This window comes from Lethenteron reissneri, chromosome 69, assembly GCF_015708825.2.
Source record: "Lethenteron reissneri isolate LAM-NWPU_2019-01 chromosome 69, ASM1570882v1, whole genome shotgun sequence".
Taxonomy (NCBI): domain Eukaryota; kingdom Metazoa; phylum Chordata; class Hyperoartia; order Petromyzontiformes; family Petromyzontidae; genus Lethenteron; species Lethenteron reissneri.
Window position 1 is genome coordinate 2,541,500 of NC_083847.1, and position 20,033 is coordinate 2,561,532.

The following is a 20,033-nucleotide window of genomic DNA, read 5'->3' on the forward strand; positions in this document are numbered from 1 at the left end:
GCTGAGGGAGGGTGGCGTTTGTGCACAGACTGCCCTATATGACATAACAGTCTGGACCACTGGACGGGTTCCGCAGGACTGGAAGGATGCCCTGGTGGTCTCCCCCTCTTTAAGAAGGGGGACCGCACAGACTATAACAACTACAGGGGCATCTCACTCCTCAGCGTGCCGAGAAAGGTCCTGGCAAGGATTATTCAACATCGCCTTGCCAGGCACGCTGAGGAGAGGCTTGCTTAGCCCCAATGCGGTTTCAGGAAAGGGCGGTCCTGCACAGATGCCATATTTGCTGTCTGTCTGCTACAGCAGAGGTGTAGGGAATTCCAACAAGACCTACATCTCTGCTTTATTGACCTGGTCAAGGCCTATTATACCATCAGTAGGCCTGGGCTCTGGGTTGTTCTTCGTGCTTTCGGAGTCCCTGACCCTCTGCTCACAATCATTAAGGACCTTCATGATGGTGAGCGGGCCCGGGTAAAACTACGTGGCCGGGAGTCAGAGCTATTCCCTGTACACCTTGGGGTGCGACAGGGATGTCCTCTGGCTCCCACATTATTTAACATCTGTTTTGACCACGTAGTTCGTGAAGCCTTCAATAGCTGTACCGGAGGAATTTACATTTGGTGCAGATATAATGGGAGGCTGATCGATGCCCAAGTGCGGTCAAGGGATGGCTCCCTATTGGTCAACCACGTTATGTATGCCGCTGATTTGGTAATTGCTGCTCATTCAGAGGAGGAGTTGGAGACGCTTCTGCTGAAACTGGAGCGTGCCACTAAGAGGTGGGGCCTTACCATCAGCCCCACTAAAACTAAGCACCTGCCTGGGTATTTTGTACCATCGGATACTCCACCCCCACAACTCCCAATCGGTGATGGGGCAGTTGTGGAGAGAGTGGAGAGTTTCCCATACCTGGGCAGTGTGCTCATGACCGGCTCCGGTTTAACAGCAGAGGTCTCACTCCGAATCAGTCGAGCGGCAATATATTTTCATCGGTTGCGTAACGCTGTGTGGAAGCTACCTGGTCTGTGGCTCCACACGAAGCTTCATGTCTTCTCGGCCACAGTCATTCCCTCCCTTCTCTACGCTTGCGAAACGTGGACCCCCCTAATGGAGCATCTTCGCCGGTTAGAAACGTTTAGGCTGGCCTGCCTATGGTCCATCCTGGGTTTAACCAGGCTGGATCGTGTGAGGAGCTCACAAATCCTTGAAAGATCTGGGCAAAGTCCCATCGGTGAGTTCCTCCGGCAGGCAAGGCTGCGTTGGCTGGGTCATGTAGCCCGCATGCCCAGCCACAGCATGCCTAAACAGCTTTTGTTCGGCCGGATAGAGGGGGCTAAATGGGCACGGCACGGGCTAGAGACGAGATGGAGTGATGTGGTACAAGAGGACGTGGAGCTGAGTGGACTTGCCGATGACTGGTACCAGCGGTGTCAAGATCGGCCTCAGTGGAGGAGGCTCATGAAGGAGACTGCTGGCCAGTTGGAGGCAGTTGCCCTCCAACAACAACGGACGGCGGAGGAGCGACGCTCACAACAACGAGCGGAGCGCCGGGTGGCTAAAGCACAGCAAGTTGGCACAGTCGGGGGCACAGGTGGTGCATCAGCCAGTCGTCTCAGTCATCTCAGTCAGTCGACCCGTGGCACCTGCTGGGTCTGCCCTGTGACCTCTTGCCAGCGGGCGTTCGACACTTCACGTGGCCTCAAGGTGCACATGGCCTGGCACAAGCGTCGTGGTGACGGTTGTTGTTGGTGGTGTTGATGGTAGTGTTGAAGGTGGTGGTGTTTATAGCGGTAGTTGTGGTGGTTGTGGTGGTGATTGTGGTGGTGGTTGTGTTAGCGGTTGTGGTGGCGGTTGTGGTGGTGGTGTTGGTGGTTGTGGTGGTGGTTGTGTTGGTGGTTGTGTTGGTGGTTGTGTTGGTGGTTGTGGTGGTTGTGGTTGTTCTCACCGGGTGAGCGGCGTTCAATTGACTGGATCAACAACTCCTGCTTCTGTTCCTGCAACAACCACAACCAACAACACACAACATCAACAACCACGACCATCACCACAACCACTACCACCACCACTACCACCATTACCACCGCCACCTTTACCACCACAACTACCACAACCACCTCCACCACCACATCCACCATCACCACCACCACCATCATCATCACCACAACCACCACCACCTCCACTACCACCACCATCAACAACAACCGCCATTCTCCACTAAGTAGTGGTGACGTCACCATGGCACCTGTGCCAGGCTAGGTGCACTTTGAGGCCACGAGAAGTACCGAAGGCTCGCTGGCAGGTCACAGGACAGACCCAGCAGGTGCCATTGGTTGACTGACTGAGATGACTGGCAGATGCACCACCCGTGCCCCCTACTGTGCAAACTTGCTGTGTTTTAGCCACCCGGCGCTCCGCTCGTTGTTGTGAGCGTCGCTCCTCCATCCTCCGTTGTTGTTGTTGGAGGGCGACTGCCTCCAACTGCCCAGTAGCGTCGTTCACGAGCCTCCTCCATAGAGACCGTTCTTCACACTCCTGGGACCAGTCTACGGGAAGTCCGCCCAGCTCCAAATCCTCCTGTACCACATCACTCCATCTCCTCTCTAGTCCGTACCCGTTTAGCCCCCTCTATCGGGCCAAACAGAAGCTGCTTGGGTATGCGGTGGCTGGGAATGCGGGCTACGTGACCCAGCACTATAGCCTTGCCTGCCGGAGCTCACTAATGGGAATGTGTCCAGATCATTCTAGGATTTGTGAACTCCTCACACAATCCAGTCTTGTTAAACCCAGGAAGGATCGTAGGCAGGCCAGCCTACATGTTTTTAACCTGTGCAGATGTTCTATTAGTGGGGTCCATTTTTCACAAGCATAGACAAGGGAGGGCACGATTGTGGTCGAGAAGACCCGAAGCTTTGTGTGGAGCGACAGACCAGGTAGCTTTCACACAGGATTACACAGCCGATGACAAAATATTGCTGCCAGACTGATTCGGAGACCTCTGCTGTCAAATCGGAACTGGTCATGAGCACAATGCCCAGGTATGGAAAACTCTCCGCTCCCTCCACAACTGCTCCATCACCAAAGGGGAGTTGAGAGGGTGGAGTGTTTGGTGTCACAAAATACCCAGGCAGGTGTTTAGTTTAGTGGCACAATCCAGGTTCACCAGCAATGCCTCCAACTCCTCCGAGTGAGCAGCAATCACCAGACCATCAGCATACATAACAAGGTTGACCAATAAGGAGCCATCCCTTGACCGCACCCAGGCATTGATCAGCCTCCCATTGTATCTGTACCCGATGGAATTTCCTCCGGTACGGGCATGGTAGGCTTCTCGAACTACGTGGTCAAATATGATGTTAAATAGTGTGGGAGCTAGAGGACATCCCTGTTGCACCCCAAGGTGTACAGGGAATGGCTCTGACTCCTAGCCACGTAGCTTCACCCGGGCCTGCCCACAAGCCCCTTGCATACACTAACCTAACGACATACACACCCCCCACTCACACCACCACGGCCCACATACACACACGCACACACCACCTCTACCATACACACACACAGCATGCACCACTTACACACAGCCAGTACCGCCAAGTATAAAGGCCTACACACACCACCTCTACCATACACACACACAGTCGGCACCGCATGCACACCACCTGTGCAGCATTGTACATACTGACGTACACCCCCTACGCTACACAAGCGACAGTACACCAAACATTACAGTACACTCCACCACCAGCACCACCATCACCACCATCACCACCACAACCACCACACAACCACCACAACCACCAGCGCCACCATCACCACCATCACTACCACAACCACCACAAGCACCAGCACCACCATCACCACTATCACCACCACAACCACCACAACCACCACTACCACCATCACCACCACAAGCACCACAACCACCACAACCACCAGCGCCACCATCACCACCACAAGAACCACAACCACCACAACCACCACAACCACCAACACTACCATCACCACCATCACCACCACAACCACCACAACCACCAACACTACCATCACCACTATCACCACCACAAGCACCACAACCACCACAACCACCACAAGCACCACAACCACCACAAGCACCAGCACCACCATCACCACCACAAGCACCACAACCACCACAACCACCACAAGCACCAGCGCCACCACCACCACTATCACTACCACAACCACCACAACCACCACTACCACCATCACCACCACAAGCACCACAACCACCACAAGCACCAGCGCCACCATCACCACTATCACCACCACAACCACCACAACCACCACTACCACCAACACTACCATCACCACCACAACCACCACAACCACCACTACCACCACAACCACCACAAGCACCAGCGCCACCATCACCACTATCACCACCACAACCACCACTACCACCAACACTACCATCACCACCACAACCACCACAACCACCACTACCACCACAACCACCACAAGCACCAGCGCCACCATCACCACTATCACCACCACACCCACCACAACCACCACAACCACCCCAAGCGCCAGCGCCACTACCAGTATGCGGTCCCGCCTGGCGCGTGTCTCCATCTGCCTCTGCAGCAGCGTGTTTCTCCGCGTCTCCTGGTGTCGGCGTGTCTCCGTGAGACGCGTCTCCTCCTGCTGCTGTCTCTGGGCTGTCTCCCTGCGCACAGCCTCCACAGCACGTTCCGCTGAGAGACGTGGAGACAGAGACACGGGGTGAGACACGGGGTGAGACACGGGGTGAGACACGGAGAGAGACACGGGGTGAGACACGGGGTCAGACACGGAGACACGGAGAGAGACACGGGAAGTGAGACACGGACAGACGGGAGGTTAGACACGGGGGGGTGGGACACAGAAACAAGGGAAAGGTGAGAGAGAGACACACGGAGACACACGGAGACACGGGGTGAAACACGGAGAGACGGAAGGTGAGACACAGAGCCAAGGGGTGAGACACGGAGAGAGACATGGGGGGAGATGCAGACACAAGGGGAGACACGGAGACAATTCAGACACCCGGGCTTGCAAGCCAAAGCAGTCTCGGCCGTATGTTCCGCTGAGACTCACGGAAACAGGATGACAGAGACACGGAGACACGGAGACAAGCTGAGATAAACACGGAGACAAGCTGAGATAAACACGGAGACAAGCTGAGATAAACACGGAGGGATGTGGCAAGTGAGACGGAGAGACGACGCATAACGCTGGAGACACGAGGAGACACGAGGAGACACAGAGAGAGGGGGAGACACAGAGAGATGGGGAGACACAGAGAGATACTGGGAGAGATATCAGGAGACACGGGGAGATGATGCAGAGAGCCGTGGGGTTGTTGTGGTGGTTGGAGTTATTGTTGTTGTGGTGGTGGACGTAGTGGTTGTGGTTGTTGTGGAAGTTGTTCTGATGATTTTTGTTTTGGTTGTTGGGTTGTTGTGGTGATTGCATCCATGGTTGTGGTTGTTGTGGAAGTTGTTCTTATAGTTGTTGTGGTGGTGGTGGTTATAATTATGATTGTTGTTGTTGTGATGGTGGTTGTAGTCATGATTGTTATAGATGTTGTGGTGATTGGAGATATTGTGGTGGTGGTGGTGGTTATTATAGTTGTTGTGGTGCTTGTAGTCATGATTGTGGTGGTTGTTGTTGTGTTTGTTTGTTTTGTTTGCTGCGGTAGTGGTTGTAGTCATTGTTGTGGTGGTTGTTGTTGTTTGTTGTGGCGTTTGTTGCGGTAGTGGTTGTAGTCATTGTTGTGGTGGTTGTTGTTGTGGTTGTTGTTGTGTTTGTTGTGGCGTTTGTTGCGGTAGTGGTTGTAGTTATTGTTGTTGTTGTTGTTTTTGTTGTGGTTGTTGTTGTGTTTGTTGTGGCATTTGTTGCGGTAGTGGTTGTAGTCATTGTTGTGGTGGCTGTTGTTGTGGTTGTTGTGGCGTTTGTTGCGGTAGTGGTTGTAGTCATTGTTGTGGTGGCTGTTGTTGTGTTTGTTGTGGCGTTTGTTGCGGTAGTGGTTGTAGTCATTGTTGTGGTGGCTGTTGTTGTGGTTGTTGAGGCGTTTGTTGCGGTAGTGGCTGTAGTCATTGTTGTGGTGGTTGTTGTTGTAGTTGTTGTGGCGTTTGTTGCGGTAGTGGTTGTAGTCTTTGTTGTGGTGGTTGTTGTTGTGTTTGTTGTGGCGTTTGTTTCGGTAGTGGTTGTAGTCATTGTTGTGGTGGTTGTTGTTGTGGTTGTTGTGGCGTTTGTTGCGGTAGTGGTTGTAGCCATTGTTGTTGTGGCTGTTGTTGTGGTTGTTGTGGCGTTTGTTGCGGTAGTGGTTGTAGCCATTGTTGTGGTGGCTGTTGTTGTGGTTGTTGTGGCGTTTGTTGCGGTAGTGGTTGTAGTCATTATTGTGGTGGCTGTTGTTGTGGTTGTTGAGGCGTTTGTTGCGGTAGTGGTTGTAGTAATTGTTGTGGTGGCTGTTGTTGTGGTTGTTGTGGCGTTTGTTGCAGTAGTGGTTGTAGTCATTGTTGTGGTGGTTGTTGTTGTGGTTGTTGTGGCGTTTGTTGCGGTAGTGGTTGTAGTCATTGTTGTGGTGGCTGTTGTTGTGGTTGTTGTGGCGTTTGTTGCAGTAGTGGTTGTAGTCATTGTTGTGGTAGTTGTTGTTGTGGTTGTTGTGGCGTTTGTTGCGGTAGTGGTTGTAGCCATTGTTGTGGTGGCTGTTGTTGTGGTTGTTGTGGCGTTTGTTGCAGTAGTGGTTGTAGTCATTGTTGTGGTGGTTGTTGTTGTGGTTGTTGTGGCGCTTGTTGCGGTAGTGGTTGTAGTCATTGTTGTGGTGGCTGTTGTTGTGGTTGTTGTGGCGTTTGTTTCGGTAGTGGTTGTAGTCATTGTTGTGGTGGTTGTTGTTGTGTTTGTTGTGGCGCTTGTTGCGGTAGTGGTTGTAGTCATTGTTGTGGTGGTTGTTGTTGTGGTTGTTGTGGTGTTTGTTGCGGTAGTGGTTGTAGTCACTGTTGTGGTGGCTGTTGTTGTGGTTGTTGTGGTGTTTGTTGCGGTAGTGGTTGTAGTCTTTGTTGTGGTGGTTGTTGTTGTGTTTGTTGTGGCGCTTGTTGCGGTAGTGGTTGTAGTCATTGTTGTGGTGGTTGTTGTTGTGGTTGTTGTGGTGTTTGTTGCGGTAGTGGTTGTAGTCACTGTTGTGGTGGCTGTTGTTGTGGTTGTTGTGGTGTTTGTTGCGGTAGTGGTTGTAGTCATTGTTGTGGTGGCTGTTGTTGTGTTTGTTGTGGCGTTTGTTGCGGTAGTGGTTGTAGTCATTGTTGTGGTGGCTGTTGTTGTGGTTGTTGTGGCGTTTGTTGCGGTAGTGGTTGTAGTCATTGTTGTGGTGGCTGTTGTTGTGGTTGTTGAGGCGTTTGTTGCGGTAGTGGTTGTAGTCATTGTTGTGGTGGCTGTTGTTGTGTTTGTTGTGGCGTTTGTTGCGGTAGTGGTTGTAGTCATTGTTGTGGTGGCTGTTGTTGTGTTTGTTGTGGCGTTTGTTGCGGTAGTGGTTGTAGTCATTGTTATGGTGGCTGTTGTTGTGGTTATTGTGGCGTTTGTTGCGGTAGTGGTTGTAGTCATTGTTGTGGTGGCTGTTGTTGTGGTTGTTGTGGCGTTTGTTGCGGTAGTGGTTGTAGTCATTGTTGTGGTGGCTGTAGTACCAATCTCTTTCTCTCTGTCCGTGCGTCTCTGTCTCGCCCGCCGTTGTCTCTCCTCACTCTTCAGGAACGAAGCGTCCAGCACTGACAACAATAACATCAACAACAACCCACCGCCACCACCACGACCGCTACATTATCACAACAACGCCATCAACAGGTTACCAAATCAACGACCCCGGCAACGAATGCCACTGTAGAGGATATCTCACCCATCCTCACACATCTTCTTGGTTCTTTCGGTAAAGTCGTCACGTAGAAGGGAAATAATACAATTATAAAAATATTAAACAATTAAAATTCTCACGACGTTTCGACTGCAACACAAGCAATCACCATCGGGTGTGAAAACCACGGCAAAAACATTTTTTAGAAAAAAAACGCCACTTTTTTCCAAAAAGCTTTCAAACGAAACGAAATTCATCCTCGCACACTGGCATCGTATAAACAGCACGCATCCCGTCCCGCACCCGACATCACACGCGTCAATCGACGCCCAATCCGACGGGCGGGCGGACGACGATCGGATCGGATCGGTGCGCACAGTGGATCGGGAAAGGGCGGGAAATTGAAGAAAGGTGGAGAGTGGGGTTGGGTTGAATGATGATGAGTGTTGCTGTGGTGACAACGGACTGAAGCAGTTCAAGAACACCTGCCCAAGTCTCCTTTTCACCACTATTAAACTACTTAAACTATTAAACTACTTAAACTATTAAACTACTTAAACTATTAAACTACTTAAACTATTAAACTACTTAAACTATTAAACTACTTAAACTATTAAACTACTTAAACTATTAAACTACTTAAACTATTAAACTACTTAAACTATTAAACTACTTAAACTATTAAACTACTTAAACTATTAAACTACTTAAAATATTAAACTACTTAAACTATTAAACTACTTAAACTATTAAACTACTTAAACTATTAAACTACTTAAACTATTAAACTACTTAAACTATTAAACTACTTAAACTATTAAACTACTTAAACTATTAAACTACTTAAACTATTAACTACTTAACTATTAAACTACTTAAACTATTAAACTACTTAAACCTTTAAACTATTTTAGATTTGATAATTGGTTTTTTACCCTTTTACCTGGCAACAAAACTGACACCTTTTTTTTACAAGGAGTCATGTTTGCATAGACCACAATACCTGCAGTCATAACGCATTATTGCATTATTGCATAGACCACAATACCTGCAGTCATAATGCATTATTGCATTATTGCATAGACCACAATACCTGCAGTCATAACGCATTATTGCATTATTGCATAGACCACAATACCTGCAGTCATAATGCATTATTGTATTATTGCATAGACCACAATACCTGCAGTCATAATGCATTATTGCATTATTGCATAGACCACAATACCTGCAGTCATAATGCATTATTGCATTATTGCATAGACCACAATACCTGCAGTCATAATGCATTACGACTGCAGGTATTGTGGTCTATGCAAACATGACTCCTTGTAAAAAAAAGGTGTCAGTTTTGTTGCCAGATAAAAGGGTAAAAAACCAATTATCATATTTTTTTACTGGCAAATGAGGTTCCTATGGTATTTTTGATTTGACAAGGTGTAAGGCCCACGACTGAGCTATGCAAATCTTTTTCAGAAGCGACGTGGCTTTCACAAATGATAGTTCAACGAAGTGACCTTATCATCATCATCGTCATCGTGTGGAAATCTAAAGCGGCAGCCAAACACTCGAAACGCCGTGACATTGATTCGAAATGTGGAGGGAGGACCCGGAGAAAAATCCACGCGACCACCACGGGGAGACAGAGAGAGAGACACACAAACTCCAAATATACAGCAGGCATCAGGGTCGGGATCGAACCCACAAGCTCCTGTATACCAGGTGAGGGAGTTAACATCTCCTAGCTGATAATTGTTTTTTACCCTTCTATCTGGCAACAAAACTGACACCTTTTTTACAAGGAGTCATGTTTGCATAGGCCACAATACCTGCAGTCATAATGTAAACAAAAACACAACTCTGATAATGTATGCACTGTCCTTGAAGTTGATTGGTCCACACCCGAGACAGCTTTCCTTAGAGCCTAGTCTCACATGGTGTTGGACCAGATGACGCCAAAAGGCGTCATCTGGTCCAACCCATGAGTTATGTTTTTGTTTGCATTATGACTGCAGGTATTGTGGTCTATGTAAACATGACTCCTTGTAAAAAAAGGTGTCAGTTTTGTTGCCAGATAGAAGGGTAAAAACTTAATTATCATATATTTACTGGCAAATGAGGTTCCAATGGTGTAAAAGAATTAAGGATGTTTCTACTGTCTATGGGAAAATATTGTCCGGATAACGACGATCCGATTTAACACCACGGGGCTTCCAGCAAAGCACAATATCAGCGTTGTATCTGACTGTTGTTGTATCTGACTGTTGTTGTATCTGACTGTTGTTGTATCTGACTGTTGTTGTATCTGACTGCTGTTGTATCTGACTGCTGTTGTATCTGACTGTTGTTTGTATCTGACTGTTGTTGTATCTGACTGTTGTTGTATCTGACTGCTGTTGTATCTGACTGCTGTTGTATCTGACTGCTGTTGTATCTGACTGTTGTTGTATCTGACTGCTGTTGTATCTGACTGCTGTTGTATCTGACTGTTGTTTTATCTGACTGTTGTTTTATCTGACTGCTGTTGTATCTGACTGCTGTTGTATCTGACTGCTGTTGTATCTACTGCTGTTGTATCTGACTGTTGTTGTATCTGACTGTTGTTGTATCTGACTGCTGTTGTATCTGACTGCTGTTGTATCTGACTGCTGTTGTATCTGACTGCTGTTGTATCCGACTGCTGTTGTATCTGACTGTTGTTGTATCTGACTGTTGTTGTATCTGACTGCTGTTGTATCTGACTGCTGTTGTATCCGACTGCTGTTGTATCTGACTGCTGTTGTATCTGACTGTTGTTGTATCTGACTGCTGTCGTATCCGACTGTTGTTGTATCTGACTGTTGTTGTATCTGACTGCTGTTGTATCTGACTGTTGTTGTATCTGACTGTTGTTGTATCTGACTGCTGTTGTATCCGACTGTTGTTGTATCTGACTGTTGTTGTATCTGACTGCTGTTGTATCTGACTGTTGTTGTATCTGACTGCTGTTGTATCTGACTGTTGTTGTATCTGACTGTTGTTGTATCTGACTGCTGTTGTATCTGACTGCTGTTGTATCTGACTGTTGTTGTATCTGACTGTTGCTGTATCTGACTGCTGTTGTATCTGACTGCTGTTGTATCTGACTGCTGTTGTATCTGACTGTTGTTGTATCTGACTGTTGTTGTATCTGACTGTTGTTGTATCTGACTGTTGTTGTATCTGACTGCTGTTGTATCTGACTGTTGTTGTATCTGACTGTTGTTGTATCTGACTGCTGTTGTATCTGACTGCTGTTGTATCTGACTGTTGTTGTATCTGACTGTGTTGTATCTGACTGTTGTTGTATCTGACTGTTGTTGTATCTGACTGTGTTGTATCTGACTGTTGTTGTATCTGACTGTTGTTGTATCTGACTGCTGTTGTATCTGACTGTTGTTGTATCTGACTGCTGTTGTATCTGACTGTTGTTGTATCTGACTGTTGTTGTATCTGACTGGTGTTGTATCTGACTGTTGTTGTATCTGACTGCTGTTGTATCTGACTGCTGTTGTATCTGACTGCTGTTGTATCTGACTGCTGTTGTATCTGACTGCTGTTGTATCTGACTGTTGTTGTATCTGACTGTGTTGTATCTGACTTGTTGTATCTGACTGCTGTTGTATCTGACTGCTGTTGTATCTGACTGTGTTGTATCTGACTGCTGTTGTATCTGTGCTGTTGTATCTGACTGCTGTTGTATCTGACTGTTGTTGTATCTGACTGCTGTTGTATCTGACTGTTGTTGTATCTGACTGCTGTTGTATCTGACTGCTGTTGTATCTGACTGCTGTTGTATCTGACTGTTGTTGTATCTGACTGCTGTTGTATCTGACTGCTGGTGTATCTGACTGTTGTTGTATCTGACTGTTGTTGTATCTGACTGTTGTTGTATCTGACTGTTGTTGTATCTGACTGCTGTTGTATCTGACTGATGTTGTATCCGACTGCTGTTGTATCTGACTGCTGTTGTATCTGACTGTTGTTGTATCTGACTGCTGTTGTATCTGACTGTTGTTGTATCTGACTGCTGTTGTATCTGACTGTTGTTGTATCTGACTGCTGTTGTATCTGACTGCTGTTGTATCTGACTGCTGTTGTATCTGACTGTTGTTGTATCCGACTGTTGTTGTATCTGACTGCTGTTGTATCCGACTGCTGTTGTATCTGACTGCTGTTGTATCCGACTGCTGTTGTATCTGACTGTTGTTGTATCTGACTGTTGCTGTAGATGTTGCTTAGTGGTGGTTGTAGCTGGTGTCGTAGTGGTAGGTGTTGTTGAACCTGGTGTGGTTGTTGTTAATGGGTGTAATTGTTGTGATTGGAGTTACCTGGTTTAGTAGCTGTTGCTGAGGTAGAGGTGGTGGTGGTTGTTGTGGTTGTTGCGGTTGTGTCACTGAGTCGTCGTCGCTCATCAGCAACAGCCAGAGCCTCCGCCACTGAGACGCAGAGACCAGAGTGGGGAAACATGGTCAGAGAGACGAACAGACTCACGAAGACCCACACAGATTCACACAGAGACCCACAGACTCACACAGAGACCCACAGACTCACACAGACACCTACAGACTCACACACAGACACACACAGAGACTCACACAGACACACACTCACACATAGACACACACACAGACTCACACACACACAAACTCACACATAGACTCACACAGAGACCCAGACTCACACAGAGACGCACAGACTCACACAGAGACCCACATACTCACACACAGACACACACACAGACACACACACAGACTCACACACAGACTCACACATAGACACACACAACAACAACAACAACCGCCATTCACCACTAAGTGGCGGTGACGTCACCACGACGGTTGTGCCAGGCCATGTGCACCTTGAGGCCACGTGAAGTGTCGAAGGCCCGCTGGCAGAAGGTCACGGGGTAGACCCAGGTGCCACGGATCGACTGACCGAGATGACCGAGATGACTGGCTGATGCACCACCTGTGCCCCCTACTGTACCAACTTGCTGTGCTTTAGCCACCCGGCGCTCCGCTCGTTGTTGTGAGCGTCGCTCCTCCGCCCTCCGTTGTTGTTGGAGGGCTACTGCCTCCAACTGCCCAGTAGCGTCCTTCACGAGCCTCCTCCACAGAGGCCGATCTTGACACTGCTGGTACCAGTCATCAGCAAGTCCACTCAGCTCCACGTCCTCCTGTACCGCATCACTCCATCTCTTCTCTAGCCCGTGCCGCGCCCGTTTAGCCCCTTCGATCCGGCCGAACAAAAGCTGTTTAGGCCTGCGGTGGCTGGGCATGCGGGCTACATGACCCAGCCAACGCAGCCGTGCCTGCCGGATGAGCTCACCGATGGGACTTTGCCCAGATCTTTCAAGGATTTGTGAACTCACACAATCCAGCCTGGTTAAACCCAGGATAGATCGTAGGCAAGCCAGCCTAAATGTTTCCAACCGGCGAAGATTCTCCATTAGGGGGGTCCACGTTTCGCAAGCGTAGAGAAGGGAGGGAATGACTGTGGCCGAGAAGACCTGAAGCTTCGTGCGGAGCGACAGACCAGGTAACTTCCACACAGCGTTACGCAACCGATGAAAAGATATTGCCGCTCGACTGATTCGGAGTGAGACCTCTGCTGTTAAACTGGAGCCGGTCATAAGCACACTGCCCAGGTATGGGAAACTCTCCACTCTCTCCACTACTGCCCCATCACCGATTGGGAGTTGTGGGGGTGGAATGTCCGATGGTACAAAATACCCAGGCAGGTGCTTAGTTTTGGTGGGGCTGATGGTAAGGCCCCACCTTTTAGTGGCACGCTCCAGTCTCAGCAGCAGCAGCGTCTCCAACTCCTCTTCTGAATGAGCAGCTATTACCAAATCATCGGCATACATAACGTGGTTGACCAATAGGGAGCCATCCCTTGATCGCACCCAGGCGTCAATCAGCCTCCCATTATAGCTGTACCAAATGGAAATTCCCCCGGTACAGCTATTGAAGGCTTCACGAACTACGAGGTCAAAATAGATGTTAAATAATGTGGGAGCCAGAGGACATCCCTGTCGCACCCCAAGGTGTACAGGGAAAGGCTCTGACTCCCGGCCACGTAGTTTTACCCGGGCCCGCTCACCATCATGAAGGTCCTTAATGATCGTGAGCAGAGGGTCAGGGACTCCGAAAACACGAAGAACAACCCAGAGCCCAGGCCTACTGATGGTATCATAGGCCTTGACCAGGTCAATAAAGCAGAGATGTAGGTCTTGTTGGAATTCCCTACACCTCTGCTGCAGCAGACGGACAGAAAATATGGCATCTGTGCAGGACCGCCCTTTTCTGAAACCGCATTGGGGCTCCGCAAGCCTCTCCTCAGCGTGCCTAGCAAGGCGATGTTGAATAATCCTTGCCAGGACCTTTCCCGGCACACTGAGGAGTGAGATGCCCCTGTAGTTGTTACAGTCTGTGCGGTCCCCCTTCTTAAAGAGGGGGACCACCAGGGCATCCTTCCAATCCTGCGGAACCCGTCCAGTGGTCCAGACTGTTATGTCATTTAGGGCAGTCTGTGCACAAGCGCCACCCTCCCTCAGCATTTCGCTTGGGAGATCATCTCTGCCCGGTGCCTTTCCTGGTCTCAGACTCCGGATCGCCTTCAGTACTTCCTCAATAGATGGCACCTCAGCCACTCACAGGGGGTGACCTCTTCCTATAGTTGAGGCACCGCAGCCTCAGCAGGGTTATCCCCACTTTGTGCCATGATGTTTTCCTGGCTGAGAGATTTCCCCTCCCCCAGGACTGCACAGAAATGCTCAGCAAATCTGCAAATCTGTTCCTGGGGGTCGGAGATTGGATCACCGTTTTTTCCTCTAATGATGGTAATAGGTGTGGCGCTGCAGGTTACTTTTTTGATGGGGTTAAATAATGATTTGTGATTGCGGGCCACTGAGGCAGACTATCTCCTCAGCAACCCGCGACCACCACCCATCCTTGCAGTGCCTTACGGCTCTCCGAACCTCCGAGCGAAGGCTGCGGTAAACCTCCTCATTCTCTGACGTGGGATGCTGTAGCCGATGAGAGTGGGCCTGTCGCTTTTTCTCAACTAACCTGAACACCTCCTCTGTCAGCCAGGGTTTCTGGGGAGGTCTGGATCGCGTACCCAAAGCAGCCATTGCAGCTGCATGAGTCACAGTCCTAAACCTCGCCCATTTACCCTCGACATCAGGAGTGGGGGACGATGCCAACCCCAGCTGCAAGCGATGATGAAATTCTCGCTTGCAACTTTCATCAGCTTGCTGAGACCAGGCCACTAAGGGTTTGATTGGGGTCCTGGGTGTACACCCACCACCGGAGTGGAAGAATGGCAGGCGCATCTTACAGATGACTAGTCGATGGTCAGAGGGCAGATCAGCTCCACGGTAGGTCCTGGTGTCAAGGACATGGGCTCGCATCCGCTGGTCCGTCACTATGTAGTCCAGCAGATGTTCTTGCTTGGACCCGGCATGCATCCATTATGTTGTGTGGATGCGCCGATGCCGGAAGAGCGTGTTGGTAATTACAAGCCCATGGGGTGCACAAAAATATAGCAGCCTCCTACCGTTGTTATTGAGCTGATCTGACCCATGCCTTCCAATCACTCCAGACCAGGTGCCAGCATCATGACCAAGATGACTCTGTCCCGAGTGGCCACTTTAGCCAGCACCTGTGACAGGAGGTCATAGAAGGCATCTGACTCATCGGCGTTGCCTGCATCCCTCCACGGATGTTCGTCTTCGGTGGGGGCATAAGTAACCACAACCACCACTCCTCGCCTCCGGTTGATGGGAAGGCGAGCCCAAAGTAGCCTGGGGCTTACAGCTTCCCACACCTCACCGCTACGCTCCCACGCCCCCTTCATTCTTTTGCTCAGAAGAAGAGCCACACCCTGTTGTTTGGCAGTCTCCTGCCCCGAGTAGAGGACTGTCCACCCCTCATGGTGGCAGGAGCCAGAACCGGTCCACCGGACATCCTGAATGCCACAGAGATCGAGACGGTACCGGTCCACACACAGACTCACACACTCACACAGACACAGACTCACACACACACAAACTCACACACACACAGACTCACACACACACAAACTCGCACACACACAGACTCACACACAGACTCACACAAAAACACAGACACACAGACGCACACACACAGCCACACACACACAGCCACACACACACGGACACAAACACAGACACACAGACACACACAGACACTCACACACACAGACACTCACACACACAGACAGACACACACACACAGCCACACACACACACAGACTCACACACACAGCCACACACACACAGACACACAGACTCACACACAGACACACAAACAGACTCACACAGACACACACACACAGACACACACACAGACTCACAGACTCACACACACAGACACTCACACACAGACAAACACAGCCACACACACACACAGACACACAGACTCACACAGACACACACAGACACACACACAGACACACAAACAGACTCACACAGACACACAGACACACACACAGACACTCACACACAGACACTCTCACACAGACTCACACACACAGACGCACACAGACTCACACACACAGACACACACACACTCACACACAGACTCACAGACTCACACACACAGACACTCACACACAGACACACACACAGCCACACACACACAGACACACAGACTCACACAGACTCACAGACACACACAGACACACACACAAACAGACTCACACAGACACACAGACTCACACAGACACACACACACAGACACACACACAGACACACAAACAGACTCACACAGACACACACACACAGACACACACACAGATACTCATACACAGACTCACACACACACAGACACTCACACACAGACACACACACACAGCCACACACACACAGACACACACACAGACTCACACACACACAGACTCACACACAGCCACACACACACAGACACACACACAGACTCACACACACACAGACTCAAACACAGACACAGACTCACCACACAGAGACCCACAGACTCATCACACAGAGACCCACAGACTCATCACACAGAGACCCACAGACACTCACACACAGACACACACACAGACTCACACACCGACACAGACACTCACACACACAGACACACACACACTCACACACAGACACTCACACACAGACAAACTCACACACACAAACTCACACACAAACTCACACACACAAACTCACACACAGACACTCACACACACACACACAGACACACACTCACACACACACAGACACACAAACAGACAAAGCTGCCCCGGGTAGGCCACGCGCGCCGCTGGGGCAAGTGCCGAGCAGCTGCCGAGGCCGCGAGGGGAGCCGCGAGAAGCGTTCACATCGCGTCGCGAGCACCGAGGGGGTCCCTATCGACGGGAGGGAGAGGTCCAAGGGGCTCCTAGGGGGTCCTAGGGGGTCCCGAGGGGGTCCCGAGGGGGTCCCGTGAGCGCTCACCTCTCTGCGCCCTCAGCCTGCGCATGGAGGTGACGGCCTCCGCCATTGCGCCTCGCGGGCCGGGACCACAATCCATAGTGCACATAGGCTATGGGGTTAGAATCCATAGTGCACATAGGCTATGGGGGTTAGAATCCATAGTCCGAATAGGATGTTGGGTTAGAATCCATAGTGCACATAGACTATACGGTTAGAATCTATAGTGTACGTTTGTGTGGGGGTTTAGAATCCATAGTGCACATAAGCTATCGGGTTAGAATCCATAGTGCACGTAGGCTGTGGAGTTATAATCCATGGTGCACATAGGTCATAGAGGCTTTCGGGTTAGAATCCACAGTGCACATAGGCCGCGGGATTAGAATCCATAGTGCATGTATGCTATGGGGTTAGAATCCATAGTGCGCATAGGCTGCGGGGTTATAATCCATAGTGCAGGTAGGCTGCGGGATTAGAATTCATAGTACACGTTGGATATGGGGTTAGAATCCATAATGCACATCGGCTGATGGATTAGAATCCATAGTGCACACAAGCTTTCGGGTTAAAATGTAATAGTACCGATCGGTATAAGATAATTGTCGTCACACAATTGAGTGTATGTCATAGTTCACAATGCATGTAGGCTACGGTGTTACCATTCAGAGCGTGCATAGGAGGGATGTCGAACTTTTTTCGCACCGTACGCAGCGCAGTAGTACAACCTCGACATACAAAGTCGATGCGTTCCTGGAGCGTTGCGCATTGAAACGTCGTAAAGCGAATCACTTATAACACCAGAGCTGTGAGGATGCGTTCCCAACCTGTGATTTACCATTTCAGACAACTTCACAACGTAGCGTTCACGTCGCGTGCTGACACAGAAGCACTCCTCTTAACGACAACCCTTCACCATAGAGCACAACGTGTAGTGTATAGTGTAGTGTATAGTGTAGTGTGTAGTGTAGTGTATAGTGTAGTGTGTAGTTTAGTGTAGTGTAGTGTATAGTGTAGTATATAGTGTAGTGCATTGTAGTGTATAGTGTAGTGTGTATAGTGTAGTGTTTAGTGGTGTAGTGTATAGTGGTGTAGTGTATAGTGTAGTGTATAGTGTAGTGTGTAGTGTAGTGTATAGTGTAGTGTATAGTAGTGTATAGTGTAGTGTATAGTAGTGTATAGTGTAGTGCAGTGTATAGTGCAGTGTATAGTGCAGTGTATAGTGGTGTAGTGTAGTGTATAGTAGTATAGTGTAGAGTGGAGTGGAATGTGTAGTGTATAGTAGTGTATAGTGTATCGTAGTGTATAGTGTAGAGTGGAGTGGAATGTGTAGTGTATAGTGTAGTGTATAGCAGTGTAGTGTATAGTGTAGTGTATAGTAGTGTAGTGCACCGTGTAGTGTATAGTGTAGTGTATAGTGTAGAGTAGAACCCCTGTTAACGACTCATCTATTAATTATCGACGGGCCTCCACCATCGAGCCCACCGTGTTCGCTGAGCGAACGTCGCCCAGTTAACGACGGGCTCATGATGAACACGTGGCCGCCAATTTCGGCCAATCGGCGAGCTCCAAAGCGGTCCGAGGAGGCCTCGGCCAATCAGCGACGTCCATTCACGAGCGTTGAGGGAACATTGCAGTGGGAAACATCTCCTTTGAATGCCCCGCCCCCTCCCCTCCCGATACGTTCCATTCATTGGCTACCACATTCTGATAAGCTCCCCCCCCTTAACTTGTATTTAAGAACTTTCATCTTGGAATCCCTGCCTCACTTGATACAGCAAATCTGGCTGTGACGGTCCCACCTGATTACGAAGACTTGTGTTGCCTCCGAAACGTCGTGATTTTATTATTTTAATTTTTATTAATTTTAATTTCATTTTTTACTTACATGGTGACTTTACCGAAAGGACTAAGAGTATGAATCCTTGCAGTCACGAAAGCTTCAAATCTAGAATCTCCTTTGAATTCTTGTCGGTGTTACTGCTACGTCCTATACTCGCTTACCAGCTTCACGTTCCTTATTGCCGTACAAATACCGGAAGAAGGCCCTTTGCTATTGATGCCCCCAGGGTCTGGAATGCTGTCGCCAATAAACTGCAACTTGGATCACTACCTGTGAGATCTTCACTCAAAACTGCTCTAGAGGAGTTGTACACCCCCAGCTGCCACTGATATTCAGTGGCCTGAAATCAAATGCATCGCTCCGGATCGCCGCTGCAAAGTATGATCTTGAGTTTTGATTATAGTGTGCTGATCTTTAAAGGTGCATTGAAAAATGTTGATACTCCTACTGATGCTCCTGCTGTTATGGAGCGACTCGTGCTGCCAGCTATGTCTGCAAAGTTTGGTGGTACATGTTGTTTATCGTTTATTGTTACATTTGAATCACAGTTCCTATGATCACTGTTACATTGTTTTTCTCGCTTTATTTGATTTGGAAAAGTTTTTGTTGAGCCATGTTTGTTTGTTGTAGTACAGAGTTAGCCTGATAACTTTAATCTACATTGTCTTATGGTTGTTATTGTTTGACTTGCATCCCACTGGGATTTTTGCACACAGCGTTGATATCGGTGCTTTTTCTGGAAGACTTTTGCTGTTTTTTCCTGGATATTTCTGTTTGCGTGTAGTCACTAGAAGATGTTTCTTGTTCATGTTTTTGTTTGTTGCGGTTGCACCCGAGTCAAGAGCCGCATGGCTCACAGGGTTTTATTAATACATGAAATTGAA

At 49.0% G+C, this 20,033-nt stretch overlaps 1 protein-coding gene across 1 annotated transcript in view; it reads right to left on the reverse strand.

Annotated features, from left to right (window-relative positions):
* The window catches only part of LOC133360744 (serine-aspartate repeat-containing protein F-like), a 79,967-nt gene extending 62,573 nt beyond the window's left edge, over positions 1-17,394 (reverse strand). Inside the window, exons 1-5 of the transcript XR_009757297.1 lie at positions 17,334-17,394; positions 12,187-12,294; positions 7,674-7,754; positions 4,555-4,709; positions 1,946-1,994 (exon numbers count right to left, since the gene is read on the reverse strand). The gene's annotated coding sequence lies outside the window, so the exon portion shown is untranslated. The remainder of the gene's footprint in view (positions 1-1,945; positions 1,995-4,554; positions 4,710-7,673; positions 7,755-12,186; positions 12,295-17,333) is intronic.
* Between the last annotated feature and the right edge of the window lie 2,639 nt (positions 17,395-20,033).